This window comes from Macaca mulatta, chromosome 15 (genome assembly GCF_049350105.2).
Source record: "Macaca mulatta isolate MMU2019108-1 chromosome 15, T2T-MMU8v2.0, whole genome shotgun sequence".
NCBI classification, from domain to species: Eukaryota; Metazoa; Chordata; class Mammalia; order Primates; family Cercopithecidae; genus Macaca; species Macaca mulatta.
Window position 1 is genome coordinate 105,393,631 of NC_133420.1, and position 18,895 is coordinate 105,412,525.

Here is an 18,895-nt window from a genome sequence, read left to right on the forward strand (position 1 = left end):
GTCATACTACTAGTAGCCTGAATCATCAATTCTATTTGCTGATTATTGCCAAAAGGGAGTGCAGAGGAACTATTCTAAAACTAAAGTAGTTATTTTTGGAAGCCATTCTGTTACTTTCAATTGGTATATAAATAACAACCACATACAATAAATTACCTTGTTTACTTATTTTGGTGCATATTCACTCACGGTTTATTTTGGAGGGTACACCAGAAAATAGCACTCCTGAAAGTTTAGCATTTTGCTTTTTGTCCAGGCAAGCGTGTGATTTTACTTGCCTTAAATTCTTCAGGTATAATTATTTCTGTGATATAATATGGAGTATATCTTGGGGGCCTTTATTGCCCATTTGTGCAGGCACTGAAGCCAATTTGAAGCAATCTTCTGAACAGAATCCTGGCCCCCTGGCATGATTACATCCAAGCAGAGATAGCATGCATGCATTCATACTAGGTTATCTCCCCAAAATCAGGCAACTTTATTTCTTACTTATCTCCTAGTAATTCTGGATCTATATAGAAATGACAAAATCAAAGAGTCATACTCAAGCATCACCATGAAGTGTAATCTGGAGCTATGTAACATATACATTAGCCTTACAAATCTGGATTCAGGGACAGGATTTTAGAACACACAGACTAAACTGTCCCATGTTCTAAAATATGCAAGTTAGGTCAATTGCCTACACACCTAGACTGCAACCATTTCTAGCCTACCTATTCCCACTATGAGGAATTATTTCTACTGCATCATATGGTGGTATAATGTCATCAGCATGTATGGAAAGCACTTATGTACAGCTATTACATATCTACTGTAACATGTTACCTAGGATATTAGTCATTATATCACTGGTAATTCTCATTATGAGAACTATTTAAAAAAAAAAAAAAAAAAAAAAGACCCTACCAGTTGTGTCTCCATCTGCCTTTTCTCAACCCTCTTCTCCTTGTGAGTTTCTTACACTCAAAAAGGCCAGTGCTTAAACTCCCAGCCTCTCTTGCAGGTTTGAATAGCCATGATGACCCAGTTCTGGCCAGTGTGACATAAACAGAAGTTGAAGTAGGGGAATGCCAGGAAAGACCTTCCCCCATCCCATGAAAGACATTAGAGCAAAAATTCTCTCCTGCCCTGTACTTCCTTCCCCACTTCCTACCTTTGATAGTTGGAACACCGGCAGACATCTCACCACCAAGAGAAGACAAACTAAAGGATCAAAACAATGTACTGAAGATGGGTAGAGCAAAAGATGAAAATCACGTGGATCCTTAGTGATCCTGAAGGGAAATAAACCTTTGGATGCTTACCTCTACACTTCCTATTGAGTGAGATAATCAAATATCTTCATTACGAAGTCACTGTTGGTCGTACATTGTGTTATTTATTTCTGGTAGTATTCATAAGTGATATAAGATTCAGAAAGAAAATTTAATTGAAATTTATACAAAGAATTTGGATTTTTCCTAAAGACTTGGGTTTCTGGTTTTTTTTTTTTTTCTACTCATTGTATCATGAACACAAAAATAAACAATATTTTCTTTTTTGTGGTAGCTTCTGTAAAAGTTAAATTGAGTTTTTTATCTACTTTGTGTAAAGAATTATGTTACACATTTTATTTTGTTTTGTTTTTTTTGGTCTCATTCCTGACTTTATTTTCTTCTTCTTTGGCAAAAATGTCTCACTATTCCCAAAATTCCATGATTTTCTCATTTGTCTTATTCAGCAAAACACTTGTCTACTTCAAGTTTTATCACGGACCAGGACTGATCAACCAAATGTGAATAGATATGTTCTATATCAGCTTCCCTAGAACACAAAGCCTGAATCAAGGATGAAAGGAAGATGCTTTTTGGCAAGGTATACATTCAGAGGATCCAGGATGAGGACAAAGGCAACTGAGCTATGCAAGATGTAAAATGATGTTTCAACAACACAAAGCTGATTGTTTGGCAGTTGCATGTATTTCATGCATAGAACTTCTCCAGATAGACTACCAAGAAACACTGTGCTTCAAAGAATTTGATAAGGACTATGAAAGGGTACATAGGATAAAGAAGAAAGAAACTAGGTTTCCTCCATTCTTCTATTTTGGCCCAAGTTACCCCATGGAGAATTACCAGCACACTTAGATTGTATTTGACCCATTGGCAGGCACTCAGAGCCCCAACACCATGCGCTCTGGCATTCACGTAAGTTCAGATAGGATGACACAGCCAAACAATTTAGGTATGAAGCCTGGCTGATCAGTAGAGGCCAAGTAGAGAGCTTTCTGAGGGCAAAAGGCTGAATCTCCCCTAGGTGTCCAACTGCCAGAACTTACAGACAGGAAAAGTGAATCAAATAGCTGGAGGTCACAGAAGGGTCCAACACCCAGGGACTCCGAGGAGCTACAGAAGAGAGGCGTATAATGTCTCAGCCACTTCCTTAAGGGGAAGCTGCTTGCTCCCCACACGGTAATTTGATTTTCCTACAGACTAAAATTTAAATATGGTGTGGTGCTGATCAAAGCAAAAAGAAAGAACAATGCCCTCGTGGAGCAGAGCTGCCCTTAGACTACCCACCTATCTCTGAACGATTGCATTAGAGATAAATAATTTTCCATCTAGTGTGAGCAATTGTATAAATCAGTCTTTTAGTTTCAATGGTGTCAGTTCTTTTTATTTCTTTTTTTTTCTTTAATAGTATTTTAATGTATGCCATTTTCTGACATTCTATATATTCTTGTAAGAGTGCTTGGCTTCTTTTTGGAAGAGTGTACCTTGTGCCATTTGTTTGCAACTCCAAATCCTTACCTAGACCTTTCCACCTGCCTTCTTCCCCATTGGCAGATGACATTAATGGGCTCTTCCTTGCTTTCTGGCTTCCAGTTAGAATTAACAATGGGGATATCAGCAAGAAATCAGAGACGAGTAGAAAACAACATTACAGGATATTTTTTCTGCTGGGATCCCCTGTCTCAACCTGGCTGTGTCTCTCCAATGAAGGTCACTACTCCTCTCAAGACAGCCTTCTCAAGAAAATTTTCCCTTCTGGGTCCTAGTAATCACTCCCTCTCTCCTCATTCCCCTGGGCCTAGAGGTGGTACCAGCTCCGTGGTTATTAATCCAGTGTTGCTGTACTATTTCTTGTGGTTTCTACAAGTCCACACTTCTGTAGTTGGTTCTTATGTAAATAAATTTTCTTGGAATATTCTTAATTTATGCTTGACATCTGTTTTCTGTTGAGACCCTGATTGCAACAAAATGAAACATTGTATAAGTGCATAAAATTTCCAGATATCTCTCTCCCTATTCCTTCCCTTTACCATCTCTCATCTTTATTTGCCCTTAATGTATGTCAAGCTTTGTGGTTACTAGAAAAAGCAGTATCTAACAGAGAAGACAAACTTCTGCTTTTCCGACTCTTCTCTGATTTTGTATAATTTTTCTCTTCCTCCCACATTTATTTAAAGAAGAGCCACATTCAACATCACCATAGGATCTGCAAGGGTAACGTTAGTTGGTTTCCATTACATTACTTCACAAAAGATATTTTTCAAAAAATAATGAATGCCTATATACCACATTTTAGTCTTTTCTCTGCCTTAGCATCTGTGTAATCCTTGAAATTCTTTTAACCTCCCCAGGCCTCAGTTTACTCATTTGTAAAGTAAGGGAACTAAATAAAAAGTACTTTCAAGTTTCTTTCAACCCAAAATATCTATAAATGTATTATTATAATTAGGTCCTGAATGATAAATTGATAGATTTAAAAGACCAGTGTTTTACACAGACTTTATAGACACAAGATACGTATGTGTGCAGGTGTATTGATGTATTTTTGTTTATGAAGAAATGTATAGGTATGTAATGCAATGCCTCTCTAATCTTGAAGTCATTATCCCAACAAACTAAGCACTCTAAAATATAGTTTTTACCCAGAGAAAAGTATACAAGGGTCAAGTTGCAAAAGCCCTGAACATCTTCCCATAGGAAGGGCATTCATTCAAAGACCATCATCAGCCTTTAATTTTCACAAATTATGCTTCTATTAATCATCCACAGACTATCTGATCTAGAGTCCAACGATTGCATAAAAGACATACAAACTTGCCATGCTAATTTGTGAATTAGGAGAAAAGCAAAATCAAGTAAAAAATGATCCCCCCATTTTATTATTCATTCCATCAGTGAAAGTAGTGAGAAATGACAACTGTCTATTTTCAACTTGATATGGCTCATATTAGAAAATAACCTGAGAGTTAAGCGAAAACTGCATATTTTGAAGTTATCAAGCAAGACACTAACAAATTTCTGGTCTCTAAATGCAACTAAACATAGTGTTAATCTCCATGTCCGGAGGCAGGACTATTTGTTTATCATTGTAACTTTAGCATCCAGTGCAGCAGCTGACCCACAGTAGGCATTCAGAATATATTTGTCAAATTAACAAATGAATGGATGAAAGAATGTACTCCTCCCTCACAATTTAGACCATGTGCAATACTGATCTTTCTGTCTAAAAACATTCTGGTAGTTTAAGTTCTAAGTCTTACAAAAATGAACATAAAATTAGTGATCTAATTTTCTAACGTAAACACTTAATTGTTCCACAAAATGTATAGCCAGATGCAAGCAAGTAATTGCATATGCAAAACAATAATTTGCAAGTAAAATGACTCACTTACATGTGTGAGGACATATTTTACAGGTGCAATTTAGGTGCAAATTTCTGAAATTTTGAACCCAGGCATTCAGCCCATCTAACAGTTTTACTGTGATGTGAAGAATAAAATAGAAAAGCTATCTTGGTTCTGAAAGTGAGCACCTAGACTGCTATATCAAGCAGCTTAAGTCCTTAGGGTATTTGGGCAGAGGGAGTTAAAAATAATAACGAAGTTATTTCATTTGGGAATATAGTTCTTAACCCAAAAGTTACTGTAGGTTTAAATTTCAAATACATTTTCTCACCAGTTCATCCACTCTCACACAGAACTGCCTGCAGGCAAAATCAGGAAGGAGAGGAAATTTGTCTCAGGTCTCAGGAATTCATCTGCTGTTCTTCTGTTTTCTTCTTTTTTCCCAATATTAAGGTCATTCCTCCATATCCAAAATTTTCAGTAGTTAGATAGCGCGATGAACCAATTCAAAGCCTTAGCACCTTGTATTTCAACTATTTCTCACTCTCCTTACTAAGATCAAAATAAACTTGTCTACATACGTTAAAGAAATAATCTACTAAATTTGACATGAATAGTAATTATTAGGTGAGTTTATTAATAATACTTATTTCATTGCCCAATAGTAATAATGATTCTGTAGGGCTATAATTGGGCCTAAGAATAAATATTTTAACAATTAGTCCAGGTAATTCTGATGTAGACCACCATATTTTGAGAAACATGCCTTTAAAACTCCTGTTTTTACTTTCCAAGGTGACATTTAACTAAAAATAAGAGTGAAACTATTAAAAGTTAGTACTAAATGATAGGTTTTAGCATGAGAATTAAAAAGACCTGAGACTTTAACTGAAATCATTGAGGCAGTCCAGCATGATGGGGGAAACTAGAATCATGAATTTAGTTGGACTTTGCTCTGAAAGTGTACTCCTCCACTTGTGAAATATATGACAGTGGACAAGTTCCTGAACTTCTCTGAGCCTCAGTTTCCTTGCAAAAGGATTTAATTAACCCTTTGCTTCCAGGTTTGGGAGGATTGAATGGCAATAAAGGAAAGAGCCCAGGAAGCTGAGAAGCACATGGAAGCAGAGCTCTGTCTCTGGAGTTGTAAAGGAACAGCTGAATATGTCCTGAGAGCCTGGAAGTGTCAGGAACTTGGACTCAGACTGAGAGGTTTTGCAGGGAGTAACGAAGGCAGTCTAGGTGGTGAGCTGCCTGGACCAAACTCTCAGAATCAGACCTGTATAATAGTATTTCAGTGGACATCAGCACTGATAGATGAAGTTACCAGAAATTAGGCCCAAATCCTAGCGCTTTCTAAGACTCCTGAATGAAAATGCAAAGCATGAAATTAAAAAAAAAAAAGAGAGACTCAATTTGATTAAGTGGTGTCAACTGATGAATGAAAAGGTTCATACATTTGTGAAGTGGAGCTTTATTTCTCATAAAGGATTGCAGCCTGCAGGGTGGCCATTCTGACAGGCTGGGAAACATAGCCTCCTTCCAGACTCCAGAAACAGACATTTCAAGGGTGGGAAGAATAAGACAGAGATGTATGCGGAATGAGGTGGCCGAATATACATATTCAATAAGCTATAGGAGGAGTCATGAATATTTATGAAAGGAGAAACATGCGCAGGTGTAATTGAATTCATGCCTCTCGATGGGACCCCGTGTTCAAAAATGGCGGCATTAGCATGATCTGAGAGTGAAGTTGTCAGCCCTCTGTAACAGAAGACACAAAAACCCTCACTGCTCGTTCTTCGAAGACTGGCCAGAACCACTTCCTGGTCAGTGGTTTCTTATCGGGAAGGAATGCTGATTGGTTGTGCAGAAACCGCAAAAGGGAGTGGCAGTAGTCAGGCAGTTGGGTTAAATCAGCAGTAAAATTTCTCCAAAGGGCTTGTTTCTGTTTAACCCTTAGGGAAGAAAGCCTAAGAGTGGTTAGCAAGGGAAGGGATATAATGGGACATATCCATCCTCACATCCTGTCATGGCCAGGGGCTCAGCTTCCAAGTTTTCTTTGGTGTCCCCTTGGCCAAGAAATGGTCCATTCAGTTAGTTGGGGGCTTAGAATTTTATTTTTATTTCTTCATGGGTATAACTCAGTGAGCTATAGGGGATTCAAAGTAGAGAGAAATTTTCATTCCTGAAAACTTCAGAAAGTTTTATGTATTACCCACCTGATGAACACCTGAGGTGCTCCCCCTTCATGCGTAATATGCTGAACAGGATGCTTTACACAGAGTAATGTGTTCAAAATGTGCTGACTTTCTCACTAGTCACCTAGGGCAAGCAGGTCAATGAATAAAAGTAAAAAAGAACTAGGGTATCAGGCTGATTTTTCAATGCCCTGGCTGACAAGCTTGCATTAAAATAAATTATGTCATTAGGAAAAACTGATTGTGTGCTGCCTACTATGAAATTTTGTAAAACATGGCCCCTGCCCTCTGAATATGAATAAGGAAGGCAGATAAGGCTAGACCTCATGGAAGCTAGTTATTGATCAACAGAGATTTCAAAGGCAAATGAAAGCTTAGAAGGAGTGACTTTTCAAAACTGGAGAAAGACTAGTAGGAGACAGGCCTTGCGCAGCAGTTTACGGGCCACTACCATATTTTACCTAAAGTCTGCCATCCACTATGAAGTAAAGTCATGATGCAAAGCTACCATTTCCTGTCCTCTCCTAAATAGAAATAAAAGGAGATGATTTTTTAATGAATTGTCCCACCTTATTAGTTGCCATCTAGTGAGCATCTGCAATAAGTCTTGTCTGGCCCTGAACTAGAAATGTCATGGATGTTTCTTATTCTTTCAATGAGGCTGATATTATTATGCCCACTTTTTGCAAAGAATCCAGGAATCAAGTGAAGGAACTTGCCCAGTGTCACAGACTAAGCTGGGTTCCACTCAGCTCTATCTGATACCAAAGCCTGTTAGGTTCCACTGTGTCTGACCCATGGTTTTCCATGAAGTCAATGAGCCTAACTAAAGGTAAGAATCAAGCTCCAGTCCTTCTTCTGTAGTTTCTACCTCTTTTCTTCTTCATTTATCCCAAAATAATCTCACTACCATTTCTACAAAGTAATGCACCCTGGCATATCAGTTATGTGTCTGTTTTAAAAGAATAAAAAATTAATAAACAAAAAAGGAAATATTAATTTTAATGCAATAGCAAATTGTTTCGTTATTGGTTGCTCTAAAATTTACTGAAAAGTAGCCTGTGGAGAATATGCCCAATTTTACTCTCTTTAGCTTCCTTCTCTTCCAGCCTAAAATCCTCAAAAAAAAGCTTATGTTGTATTTTTTTCCAAAAACATTTACTTTCTTACATGAAGAACACAATTTTGAATATTTGTCTCAAACTGTTGTAAATAGAAGTTTAAAAATAAATCAGCATCTACTATACCCATAGCCTCTATAGTGTGGCACTTTCCTATAGAAAATGTGCTGAATTTCAGTCAAACCACGTTTTTTTTTCCTTTTAGTATGTGACTTAAATTGATCTTTTCTCCTACTAGTTTTGCTGAGAGTGAGATTATAATCAAATGTTACATAACAATAGTCAAATATTACAGTACACCATGCCTTTCATCATTGTAGCCTATCCAAGTGTTTGTCCCAAGGTGAATCTGCCTTTTACTATTGAAAAATTGATGCTGGAGACAGTTATACATCTTGCCTGAGGCCATGCAAAGCCAACGGTAGAAATACAAAGTTAAGCATGGAATCAAGTATCCCTATTTCCCTTGTGTTTACTCTTAGATATCTCTACTCCAAAAACTTATATTTTTTAAGAAAAGAATTTTTATTTAGTGCACATTTTATAGTAAGTCCATTATTTGGTTGTAAACTTCTTGAGGGAAGGAACAATTCTATTGATTCTTGGTGTTTAGCAATGTACACCCAATGGAAATTTGTTATAATTACATAATTAATTATATGTCTTCCTTTCCTTATTTCAGAAAGTATTTAGAGGACCTTTCCAGAGCATATAAACTTACGTTATAAGCATATAAATTAGGATATGCTCTTTCCAGAGCATATAAACATATACAATTCAACAAATTAAAAGCGCAAGTAAAATATAATTTAAAATATTATGTGAGATGTAGAAGCAAGATGAAAGATAAAGCCCACAGATGTGGCTAAAATGTGTTTACAATCTTGCAAAATGTTATACTGACTACAAATGGCTCCCATATTTACTTCTAAACTTACTAATAGCAAGTAAGAAAAGGGGAATTAGATCAGTTATCCCATTCACAGAAACTGACCCCTCAAAAAACCACCTACTGCCAAAGAGAAGCAATCTTCTTGATACAACAAGCAGATACATACCCTCCAATTGACTATTACATATGTGTTAAGTAACTTGTAGTGATTGATTTTGTTTTGGTTTAGTTTGGTTGGTTGGTTTTCTACACATTTCTCTGCCTTTAGGAACTTGGCAACTTAGTAATAAATTTACAAGCTAGTAATACCTTAAGCTAAACAATGTCTCTTGTTCATAAATTTGAGTTTAACAATATCAAGTCATGTCCCTTGATGGCTTGCGAAATGCTAAAAATTGTCAGAGTGCCGTGAGTACCGTCATTCCTAGGATTTGATCAATAAGAAACATTCTGATCTCTGTATTGTCTGCCCATTTCTCTCTTGACCCATATAGGTTCTTAATCTTCTAGCCTTTCCTACAAAATCTAGGTTTCTGGAATTCCCCTGACACAGGTAGGCAGCAGCCAAGAGAGAAAGCAGTAGTGCCACCTGGTGCTCAAAGAGATCAGAGCTTGTACATACCTACTCTCCCACTTCCTGCTCCTCCCACCACTTCTAATAAGATTGCCTATAAACAGTACCCATCCCCTTCTTGGGCCTTCCACACTTAGCCCTCAGTATGCATTCTGCAATGCCTTCTCCCATTCATTCTCCCTCCCAGGCTGCCTTCGATGCTCATTTTATCAGTTTTCACTTGTAAACACATTGAATGGTGGGAGGAGAGTCACATGATGTGAGTAACCCCACAATCCTGGCTGGTACCAACTCCAGTGTTAAAATATAGATGTACCAAAGTAAAAATATTTATTGCATTTTTGGGCATTGAACATTGAAAGGATTCCAAATATCGAGGACCAGGGAGGAAATAAGCACAGATGCCGCCATTTGGTGGGTTGTTGTTGTTGTACATTTCAGAGACAAAATACAGTAAATGTTTTACAGACATAGTTGCATTACTATGCGTCCCCTGACATATTGTGCTTGTCACTTTATTATTTAGCATTTATGCGGTATTTTATCTATCCTGTATTATCTTTCACAAGCCTATCAAATAGACTATTTTTCTTCCTATGCAGAACCTTGTCACAAATGACCAGACATGTTAAACTTCCCTCTCATCATACTGAAAGTTCCTAGTGAAAGCGGAAGGAAATTTCAATGCCTTGTCCTTTGCCTTCTATTAACTGATTCATGAAATGACCACTAAAGTCCTAATAATGTATGAGGAAAGGAAATAGATATAAAAAAAATATAGGTCTGTATTCATGGAGCTTTCTACTCTGATGGCCTGGGGATTCCTGAGCATCAAATGAAAATTTGTATCACAATGTGAGTGCCCTACCTAGGTTAATAGACTAGAATTAAGTTATGCACCATAGAGTATAATCATTTAATCTGTTTGTACTAAACTCCTGCATATGGCACAAGAGAGAGGGAGAGAGAAAAAAGCAGAAAGAAACAGTTTAAATGTGCAGCTAATTCCCCACACTGTTCCTTTCAGTGAGCATATACCCTACCGCATGCATGTGGCAGAAGATGGCAGTCAATGGCTCTCAGCCTTAGCTCCGCATGCATGTACCTCTCAGTGTGGAGCACTGAATATGTGTCTAGTTTTAAAGACAGTATGTGTCTTTATTATACATAATAAATATCTGAAGGAAGCATACTCTATGTAGGATTCACAGAGCAATAGTATGTCAGTCTCAATGTGACATGAATGTAGACTTAATGTATTCTATTTGCTGGGCTATTTAAGGTATTTTCAAGGGTGATAGAACTATTTGTGATTTCTACTTTACGTCTTAATTTCAGACCCTGACACCCAAGGAGATGTAACTCAAATGTTAAAATTGATCTGGGAGAAGGAGGAAGGAGTGACTTCTTGCTTATATCTGTCAGGGAAGGTCTGACAAAGGGGATGGCCTTTAAGTTGAGTCTTAAAGAATGACTGGGATTTGTCTAGGCTAGTTGGGAGGATAGAGTACTCCAAGCAGAGGAAACAGCAGTCTGCAGAGGCAGAACTCTCTAAGTGACCGCATTTTCTAAATATTCTAAATAATTTGATATGGTCAAAGGTTAAGGTACATGTGATGCTGAAACTCTGTTTTTTATTTATTGGGACAACAAAGATGATTGTTAAACAGAAAAGTAGCATGATAACTGTGTCCCAAAAAGGGGCCGTCTGGTGCCTGTGTAAAGACAGCATTTGAAGTGACCAAAGGAGCAGAGATAAGTTTGGAAACTATTGCCTAGGTTCATGTGAGAAACAATAACAGATTAAACTGAGACATTGGCAACAGGAGGGAGTGGAATGTACAGTTTTTAAAGAATATTGGAGTCAGAAATGACAGAATTTGGTGACAGATTGGATGCAGGAGATGGCATTTTTCCAAATTCAAAGATATCTAAAAAGTTGATTTAGTCAAGCCCTGAAGAAGTAAAGCAGCTACATATTTATAAATTTGCTCCAACTCATGAGAGGGGTGTGGGAGTTAGAAATGTACCCAAAAGCAAATCACCGATTAAGGATCCTAGGAAGAATAACCTTCATTGATTTTACAGTGAACCTTTCCCAGAAACAAAATACCAAAATTGCTTCTCCATTAATTATAAAACAATAATTCTTAAAAGCCTTGCCTATGATATCGGTCAAGGTCCAAAATACAAAATTGTATATGAGAAACCATACCATATTTTGGAATTTAATGTATGGAAAAATGGTCTCTACTAAGTAAATTGTCTTACTTAATAAAAGATTGCATAAAAGATATATCTTTCTTTTTTTTCTAAGCTTACTAGGAAGCTCAAAATTAAATTTAAAATCAGTCTTAGGGTCATGTGTTGTGGCTCACACCCATAATCCCAGCAATTTGGCAGGCCAAGGCAGGAGGATCGTTTGAGCCCAGGAGTTTGAGACCAGCCCTAGCAATGTAGTGAGACCCTGTCTCTATGAAAAATTTTAAAAATTAGCTGGGCCTGGTGGTATGCACCTGTAGTCCGGGCTATTCAGAAGACTCAGGGGGGAGTATCATGAGCCCAGGGGGTCAAGATTGCAATGAGCTATGATTGTGCCACTGCACATTCTGCCCAGGCAACAGAGCAAGACCCTGTCTCTAAATAAATAAATAGATAATAAAATCAGTCTTAATGAGATGGCTAATTATATGTGTCAACTCGACTAGGCCATGGTAGCCAGATATTGGATCAAACATTATTCTAGATGTTTCTGTGAAGATTTTGTTTAGTGGTAATGAACATTTAAAGCAGTAAACTTTGAATAAATAAAACAAATGACACAAATTATTCTCCACAATGTGGGTGGGCTTCATCCAATCAGCTAAAGCTCTTAATAGAACAAGACTGATCTTTTTCAAGGAAAAGAGAATTCTGCCAGCAGGCTGCATTTGAATCTGAACTGTGAGTCTAGGTCCCCAGCCTCCCACCTACCTTGCAGATATGTATATTAAGAAATATACATATACATGTTTAGATATATGTATAAAGAGAGAGAGCACATATATGTACAAATATATCTATATAGCAGATATATAAATATATATATATATGTATATATATATATATATAGCAGATATATATAAATACAAATATCTACTATTGGTTCTGTTTCTCTGGAGAACCCTGACTAATACACTCAGCAATTATACTGGTCCTGACAATTTCTTTTCCTTCTTTTGCAAAATCTTAATTTTTTGTTTGTTTTTATGCTTGTTATATATATCTTATTGTAAATACATCATGTTTGGGGGATGTCTTTCAAAATTAGAAAATGTGTTTTGAAATTTAAACACATTAAAATCAGACAGACTGTGCTACGTACTTTTATTTTTCATGTCAATTCTTAAACAACACTGTATGATAAATGATATAGTCCTTCAATAAAGATGAGAAAATTGAGCCGAAGAAAATTTACATGACATTTTTAACTTCCAAGCTCTGCAGATAACAGAACTGTGATGGAACTCAAGATCCAAGTGATTCTAAGTGACCAGCTCCCCAACCCCCCCAACACACAATGAAGCCTCTGCAAAGAAAAGCTTAAATTAAAATAGAACACAAACTCTGAAGGCCTTTACTAGACTTATTTTAAGTGAAATCTCTTGTGACTCAATTTACCTTTTTGCTTGGAAATGACAACTTCTAAATGAAGCAGAATGTCTTTGTCAGTATTCGTTCTTACAAAGGGCAGGAATCCATCACACAATAAGTTAGGCCAAAAGAGGACAGTGGCTTTTTCTTGAATCCTCAGGATTGAAATCAAAGTTTCTGGGCCTCAGAAACTACAGGAAGCAGAAACTCAAATACTTCCCAGTCTTTTTCCCACCCTACATCTTCTTTCCACTGCTCTAAAAGTGGGCTTACTTCTTCTCTCCCTCTTCAGACAAGATTGCTGGGTTTCCTGGGCCCCATGGCTGAAAATAGCCAATGACAACAGCACCTGGGTTTATATTCTGTGAGTTTCAGGAGACAGATAAAATAGTGTTTTTTTGTTGTTGTTATTGTTGTTTTTTCTGAAATCAACTTTCACGGAAAGACATTGGTTAGCCCAATTTGGATCAGTTATCTACACCTAGTAAAATTAGTAGAATCAGAGGCTTGGGTATGAAGTAGATAGCATGTGTCATGTGGTGAGCAGAATTACCAAAAGTGATCCTGAGAGCTCCTTTATAATTGCCTGAACAATGAACCAGCTAGGACCAGAGTTGGAGGAGGGCAGGACAGTGGGGGGAAAGGTGAAAGGACGATCCCCCCTTTCTTTTCTCAGTAGGGGCTGCTGCACTCCCTTCTCTCTGTAGGTGATAACTCCGATTATCTCTCAAGTTCCCAAGTGTTAGACAGTTGGGATTACTAAATTCCTGATGTAAAGGGCTGGTGCTCAAATCCACATTGTCTAGCACCAAAGTACACTGGTTATCCTTCACTGATGGTTGCCCTCATAATTTTTCTATAAGAGGAACACCCCCAGGAGCATGAAGTCCCCCTAATGGAACATGAGTAACTCCACATTGCCTGTCCAGTATAGTATCCTGGCCCTGGGAAGTCTCTCTGTGAGAAAAAGAGAGGAAAAAGACTAGACCTTCTCAGCTAATCCTGTCCTTGTAATTTTCTTTTTTAATAAAGCCTATTCTTTAAACCAATGATTCTGATTCCTCAAGTGTGATTCCTAGACCAGAAGCATTAGCACTAGCAGGGAATTTGTCAGAATTGCAGATACATGGACGTGACTCCACACCAACTCAAATCAGAAACTCTGGGAGTGGAGCTCGGAAATCTACTTTACCAAGCACTCTGTGTAATTCTGATGTTTGTTAAAATTTGAGAACCACTAAATTCATGCCATGTGATATTGTGGAATTAGACCTGACCCTTTGAACAAGAGCACAGTTTTCCCCATATGGGTCAGGTGCTCAACCCAAGATCAATCAATGTTCAAGTAAAAAGGTTGTATTGTATTAACACAGTGGCTCCCACTGAAACCATATAAATGTAATGTCATCCTCAATCTTACTCCTTTTCTCTACTGGAGGGAGGTGAGAGAAATGTGAACTTAAAGTGGTCTTGTGTACCAGCATCTTCTGTGGTTCTCATGATATTCTTAGCCACAGTGTTGGCATCAAAGAGCTTCAAAGTAAATTTCTGTGTCCAACATCCTAACCAGAGATACCCCTCACAAACACACTACAATTACAAGGTATGTAATTGTGTGTAAAAATGGTGTGTATAAGACCACAGACATGAATTAAATGCTCCAAAACAAAAGTATCTATACAATTACCTGGCATTATATTTTGTAGTGCTATGTCCTATCCATGATTTCTTGCACTAGCAGCTGCTGAGTAAATCAAGATTGATCTTCTAGGACTGAACATCCTCCACTGTTTAAGTTAAAAATATCAGCTTGTTACCTTTTTTCCTTATTCTTATTACCTTTTAACATTATTCTTATCCTTATGTCCTTTATTCCCTATTCCCATTTCACAGCCAAATCTCTTGTAAGGAATTAAAACTATTAGCCAACATACCAGGTTGGAGGAGGTTTGGGATGGAAGTTGATATCCAAATCTTAACACTCTTTCGCGTCAAAATTCTGAGACTATACATAAAGAGCTGAGAAAGATGAAGCACAGTATTTATTTTATTGCTCAAAGTGCAGAACTCTCTGATAAACTGGATTGAAAAACCAGGCACAGATCTGAGGCTGAATTCTAGCTTCCCCATCAATGGAGGCTGGCCAAGTTCATAGAGCAAATCTCAAATTGAACAGCTTAATCAAAGGCATAGCAGGACTAACTGAAGGCTAGGCTTGATCTCTTAAACTTGAGCATACATTAAAATCTCCTGAAGGATTTATTAAAACACAGATTTCTGGGCCCTGCCCACACAGTGTCTGATTCATCCCTCTGGGATAGGGCCCAAGCATTGGCATTTGTTAAAAGCTCCCAAGTGATGCAGCTGTTGCTTCTAAGAACCCAACTTTGAGAGGTAATGAGCTGTATGGTTTACAGTGTACTTACAGGGAGCAAAGAAAAAAGCTCACTGTATTTGAGTGCAGAAAGTTCCAAAAACAAGTTAGAATCAAGTCAGAAAGGAACTTGCTATGATTTGGGGACACTGAGGGAAACCAGGATATATTACCCCAAAACATGCCTCTATGACATGAAAATTATTTGGGGCTGAAGCAATTGAGAAGCAAAAAATTAAAGAAAACGTCTCGGCCGGGCGCGGTGGCTCAAGCCTGTAATCCCAGCACTTTGGGAGGCCGAGACGGGCGGATCACGAGGTCAGGAGATCGAGACCATCCTGGCTAACACGGTGAAACCCCGTCTCTACTAAAAAATACAAAAAAAGTAGCCGGGCGCGGTGGCGGGCGCCTGTAGCCCCAGCTACTCGGGAGGCTGAGGCAGGAGAATGGCTGAACCCGGGAGGCGGAGCTTGCAGTGAGCTGAGATCCGGCCACTGCACTCCAGCCTGGGCGGCAGAGCGAGACTCCGTCTCAAAAAAAAAAAAAAAAAAAAAAAAAAAAAAAAAAAAAAAAAAAAAAAAAGAAAACGACTCTCTGCCTACCCTGTTTTCTGCCTAAAGGAGGGATAGAACTTCTCCTTTAGAGGAGATGACACTGAACTCCTAACCCAGAAACAGCACCAGAGGAGTTCCAAAACAAACTTTCCTCTACACTTCCCTCCCATATATTTCCTTTCCCACAGCTTCCCACTCTTAGAAACCTAAAAACCATTTTCCTTTGTTTTGTCATTTTTCTACAAATGTGTTGCTCTTTACTGTACTTGCTACAAAAGCCAGAGCTCTGAGCCGCCACTTTGAGTCACTTTTCCCTGAGCATTATCGTGTGTGGTATCTTCTGTGTGCATTAATAAACTCTTTTACTCTTGTTAATATTTTTGTTAAAGCCCCTGCTAAAACCTCTAAAACAGGTAGAGGTTACATTTGTCTTCCCTCCAAAATCTAAAAGTAATTTGGATTATGCATGAAATACAAGTGAGTCAGAGAGGAAAGGAAGTTGGAAGAGAAAAAGCATGAAAGAGTCTACTTCTTTTGGCTAAAGTTGAAACATGGGAAGAAAAAGAGGAGGGTTTCTTCAATATTTCAACAATTTTGGTCACTGTTATTTTCTTGGACCTGAAAGTCTATATTCCCTTTCCACATTTCCCTCTCCCCATGACATCTGCTTCTCAGGCTTCCCCTTTGGATCTTCTCCTACACCTCAAACACCTTCCCAGTATGCAGTCTTTTCAAGGCCTACTGTGATCTAACCACTTTCAGCAGACTTTAGGCAGCAGAGGTCCCTATTTGCTTCAAAGTATTTGTAAAATAAATTTACATGTGCTATGTGTACTTGAAGAAAAAAAATACAATTTACAGCAAAAACAGCTGACTTTTTAATATTCCAACTTTCCAGGAGGAACATTTAAATTAATAGCAGGGAGCAAGACAAAGCTATTACGGCCACTTTTCACTTACATAGCTGGTGTGGGAGGAGGTCATACCTAAGAATAGGATCTCATGAAAGAAAAGAGATAGTCATTACAAAGATCGGGCAAGTGTTACATGTGATTAAAACACCTACATTTGAAGTGTAGAACCCTTGTTTAGTCAAGTAATGTTACGAGGTTTTGAATAAGCAAACATAGAACTGGGTGAAATGTAAGGAAGGGGAAGAAGGAGTTGAACTTCATGAGGAAGCATGAAAACTTAAACATGGAGGTTGAGGAAGAAGAGCTATGAATAGGTAAGAAGGAAGAGGAGAAAATGAGAGGAGAAGATCTTAGAAACCTAGACGACAGAGCAGTCCACTGGGGGACTGGGGACCTTTTTGGTAGAGGGAGGTCTAATATTCAATATTAAGCCACTGGTTCTTCTGGGATATAACCTCCCTGTATTTCTTCCAAGGCTCGTGAAAAACTTTGATGCAACTGCCTCGCTTATGATGCAATGGAAAAAGAAAAGTTCTGCGTTATCATATGGCAACAACTGACTAGCACTTGGTAGCAACTAAACCAACCCTATCCTGCCTTTAAATGGCACCCGTCCTGATAGTTCCCACTGTTCCATCCCTATGTGGATTGACACAGGGCTAAGAGGAGCGATAGTCACTGCATGCAAGACCTGAGTCACAAAGCAAAAGAAAGTACTGAGGAAATAAGCCCTGAGGTTTGGTGGGGATTCGGGAGAAGGCACTGTATTCCCAGTGGAAAGGGAAATAGTGCCATTTTATTTAGACAGTAAAGAATTGTAAGTACTAAAGGACTCCACAAGAATGAAGAAATCAGGAAAATATGGGCAGCTGATCCTTGAGTTGTATTAATCCAAATTGGTTGCCCTTGAATCCTCAGTCTTCATTCCTGAAGCACTATGCGGATTTAGAGAATCTATTTGAACTTTTTCCTTCCCATTCTATCTTTACCTAGTTTACTTGCAAGCTTTGACTGGGGAAACACCCAAAGTCTTGTATCATTTCTCTTTACAGATGTTGTTGGGACAGGCCATTCTTCTCCCTATGTGGTTATGCATATGCAAAGGTTAGTGTACCAGGTGGCTTTGCAGCATAAATTAATTGTAAATCCTGCTCATTCCTTAAGTTTGACCTGATCCTCCAACCTTGTAGTGTTTCCCCCCCCATACACCCAGTTCTGTGATTGGCCTACAGACCACATGTCTACTAAGTATCAGAAATAGAGTTCAAAGATCAAACTAGATGATTTGTCTATGCTCAAACCAGATGGATCTTGTTTAGTCAGCCCACAGAGTTTGTAAAAAATAAATAAGCCAACATGTATATATCAAAAGACTAACATAAAAATTCTGATTTCTTGTTTCTTTAGAAAAGTCAGATCTGGCAAACTTTCAATGGAACATACACTGCTCATTTGCCTCAACTGACCCACCTTGCCTCTTTAGTTTACCTGCCTGGCAAGCCATTTGAGTTTTGTGCACTGAGCCGATGTCTGTTCAAACAATTCTCATTATGGAAAATGGTGTGTCTTAAAAGGCAGCCAAAACTATTACCAGAGTGTTCAATTGCTAGAAAGTTTTTCCTTGTACTGAATAAAACTCTATTTCCATGAAACTTAAATTGAATTTACCAAATGTCCACCTTCTGGTCTTGGATTTACCTCCCAAATCTAAATGGCATTCCTTTAATTACTATCAGATAGTCATCAATTTCCCCAAGTCTTCTCCAATCCAGGCTAAACTTCCTAATTATTTTAACCTTTCCACTCATGCCAGTGATTCTCAACCTTTTCTCCTTTCTGATCACTTTCCTCTGGATATTATCTAGACATTAATAACAAAAAAGAATTGCCACCATCCTCTTTGTCATGATGAAATTAATATCCATATTCAATTATATTGAAAAGTCATCACTTCCCCTTTTTTATATTAATATCCATTTTTTATTATTTTGATACATTTGGCTATTACTTGATG

The 18,895-nt window shown here is 38.0% G+C and overlaps 2 long non-coding RNA genes across 2 annotated transcripts in view; one reads left to right on the forward strand and one right to left on the reverse strand.

Annotated features, from left to right (window-relative positions):
- Positions 1 to 18,895, reverse strand: part of LOC114672672 (uncharacterized) — a 216,760-nt gene that overhangs the window by 88,755 nt on the left and 109,110 nt on the right. The gene's annotated exons all lie outside the window — the stretch shown is intronic.
- Positions 1,107 to 13,013, forward strand: LOC106993800 (uncharacterized). Its single transcript, XR_001440148.3, has 3 exons — positions 1,107 to 1,325; positions 1,724 to 2,039; positions 12,893 to 13,013. It is a non-coding gene; the product is annotated as an uncharacterized LOC106993800 (long non-coding RNA).